This window comes from Poeciliopsis prolifica, unplaced genomic scaffold (assembly GCF_027474105.1).
Source record: "Poeciliopsis prolifica strain line A6 unplaced genomic scaffold, Auburn_PproV2 SCAFFOLD177, whole genome shotgun sequence".
NCBI classification, from domain to species: domain Eukaryota; kingdom Metazoa; phylum Chordata; class Actinopteri; order Cyprinodontiformes; family Poeciliidae; genus Poeciliopsis; species Poeciliopsis prolifica.
The window spans coordinates 92,501-95,767 of record NW_026562552.1 but is presented as its reverse complement, the minus strand read 5'-3'; the positions used below and the strand labels follow the sequence as shown (position 1 = coordinate 95,767).

Here is a 3,267-nt window from a genome sequence, read left to right as displayed (position 1 = left end):
AATAAAATAATAAATGCTTCATTGCTGCGAATCAAACCTTCTGCAGCTTCACCACACAAAGAAAAAGATCAAAACATTTATTTAACAGCAATAAACCCATTAAAGTTACATACAAATAAATTTATGTTGGTTGGAAATCAGAATATTCCGTTTAATATAACGATGAAATTAAAACAAATGATTGAAATAAAGTTTATTGGGTCATAAAATCTGCTGGAAACTAAATGAATCAGAAATCTGCAAACATGTTGCATCATCACTGCAACGGAAATAAACCAGAACTGAACCTGATTTAATTTAATTTAATTTAATTAGGTGTGAGCATGGAGCAACGGCACAAAACATTTGACAGATTATTTTATGTTATGTAACAATCCAGATTGGATGAATCAGTTTCATTATCAGATTATATAATCTGACTTGAATAAAATAGTTATTATTTTCTGCGACCTGTAAAACATAATGCGCTGTAAAACATAATGCGCTGTAAAACATAATGCGCTGTAAAACATAATGTGCTGTAAAACATAATGCACTGTAAAACATAATGCACTGTAAAACATAATGCGCTGTAAAACATAATGCACTGTAAAACATAATGCGCTGTAAAACATAATGCGCTGTAAAACATAATGCACTGTAAAACATAATGCGCTGTAAAACATAATGCGCTGTAAAACGGCGCCCCCCAGTGCTGCATGTGTCGTTTTATTGTTCTACGTTTAGAGAACTGGAAATAAATCTGTTGAACGTTTGGATCAGAACCGGCTGAGTGTTTCCAACCAGCTGATGATTAAGCAGCAGGAATAGCAGAAGTGTCCAGAAAGGGACGGAAACACGCCTGGGAGGTTTGAGTCACTGGACCGAACCGAACCAGTCGGGTTCTGGGTTCGCCGCTGCTCTGCTCTCCTCATGGACGCTTCGTGGGTCGGACGCGTTCTGGTTCTGCTGCTGGCGGCCGCAGGTGAGAACATTTCTGTTATTGTCAGGATGAGCAACATCCTGCTGATCTACACTGTAAAAAACTAACAGCAGCACTTTGGTTGGTTCAGTCTGTCATGGAAACACATCTGGAGTTATTTATAAATGTCAGAGTTTAAATATTTCATTTGAAAGCTAAAAGTTAGTTTGTAACTAAATACTTATTTCTGAGTTAGTTTTAGTGCCAAATGAAACCTTTAGTCTAAACTAAGTATGAATTTTTCTATTTAATTTCCAACCAAATATGCAGTTTGAAATATTTCTTTTTCAAACTGTTTAGTTCCAAATTAATATTCAGTCCATAACTAACAACATTCAGTTATTTACACCAAGAATCAGCAAAGTCCAGGATTTTATGAGTTGAATATTTACAGTTTAATGGAGGGTCAAAGGTCAGCCCTGTTGGGGGTCAGAAACGTTTTATCTCACAGTGTGTGAAGGTTTGTCCCCTGCAGCCTGCGGCTCCGGGGACGACGGCTGGTCCATGCACGTCCAGGCAGAGGTCCGGGGATGGACGGCTACCCGGTGGTGCTGCCCTGCACCTTCAGCCACCCACAGCACTCCCAGCATTCCTTGCTGCGGGTGATGGGCGGCTGGGCCACGGGTCGGCCGCCGCCGTCCTGTACCGCTGCACCAGCCAGCCCGGCGCCGCCGCCTGCGAACCCGACCCGCAGCAGGACCAGCGGTACCGCCTGGAGGGCAACCCGAGGGAGCACGACCTGTCGCTGCGCATCAACGGCGCCTCCCTGCAGGACAACGGCCGGTACTACTGCAGAGTGGAGGTTCAGGGAGAGAACACGTCAGCTTTGAGGACAAAATGGGAACCAGGCTGCGAGTGGAAGGTAGGAGACAAAACGTTACGGTCAGGGCCGGCCCAAGGCATCAGCAAACTGAGCCGCTTTTGGGGCACTAAGGGGGCATTAAGGTCAGACTGACCCCGTCTGTCCATCCCTGCAGCTCCTCCAAAGATCCTGGCCGTGTCGGTGGAGGGCGGCAGCCCGGCCGGGTTCACCGCCGTGTGCCGGGTCCAGGGCTCGCCGCTGCCGGACGTCCAGTGGTTCGGCCCGGACGACCCGCTGGAGGGCTCCTCGCCGGCGCCGCCACTGGCTCTGGGCTCGCCGGGCCGGTACCGAACCGTCAGCCAGCTGAGGGACGTCCAGCCGGGTCAGCGCTACACCTGCAGCGCCTCCAACCCGTTGGGCCGGGACCAGGCCCCCTGTTCGTCCTGCGGCCCCGCCCGCCACCGCCGGCAGCCGGCCGCCGCCGGCGCTGCTGCTGCTGCTGGCGGCGGCTCTGGGCGCCAAGCTGGTCCTGCTGCTGGTGGGCGTCGGGGCGCGGATGATGCAGGGGGGGCTCTGCAAACCGGCTGCTGGAGGAAGTGACCTCACGCTTGCTGATCGTCGTTATGTTGTCATTACTGATCTGATCTGATTTAAAGGGCCGGCAGCATCTAAAGTCATCTTCATTCTCCGTTCCTTCACGGTTTTCCCTGAACGCTCACTTTGATTCTTTCATAAATCCTTTAATCTCCATGCAACCTCCCAGCTGCTGGACCTGGCCCCGCCTCCAAGGCACAGCTCCTTCAGACTAGCCAGCAGCAATTAGCCAACTGCTGCTGAGCTCGTTATAGCAGCAACTGCTGGTGAAAACATCGTTAAAGGGTTAACAGAGAGCCATGTTGGCTTCCTGGAGGCGGAAAAAACAGGAGTTTTTTAAAGAGACAGTCGCCCAATTTCAAGGTGATAAATCAGGAAGTCAAATTTTCGTGAAGCATTTTCATCGTTAATTATGTATAAAATGGACCTGTGTGTCTGGGAAACACAACGTTTCCATCCACCCCAAACAGCTTTGACCTTTGACCCCATTTGCTAACCCCGGACTTTGCTATTGTTTTATTCAGTAATTGTTACATTAATTTAGCATTGATGCTAATCTCAAAGCTTCTGGTTAGCCATGAGTTCTGTGGCAGAAAATGTAATCAGATAAGTTATTATGACTTTATTACCAGATTATACATTATTTCATTCCAATCCTCTCCTTTTATTACAAGAAAATGTGTAATAATTAATATTAAATTTGTTTTATTTCCGGAGTTCCTCTGGTTTTGTTTTTGTCCTTAGCTTTTCCATTTCTTGCTATCTGTTAGCTCCTGGAATAAAGCAAACAACATTTAAATCATTTCAATTATCTTAGCTTAGATTTGTTCAAAATAAATAGAAATGATTGAATAACAGAAAAATTATGATGAAAAATGTAACATTAAATGATTTATAAGATTCATTGTTT

At 46.2% G+C, this 3,267-nt stretch overlaps 1 pseudogene; it reads left to right on the top strand.

Moving 5' to 3' along the window:
• The first annotated feature begins 912 nt into the window (after positions 1-912).
• The window catches only part of LOC129356535 (sialic acid-binding Ig-like lectin 15), a 2,605-nt pseudogene continuing 250 nt past the window's right edge, over positions 913-3,267 (top strand).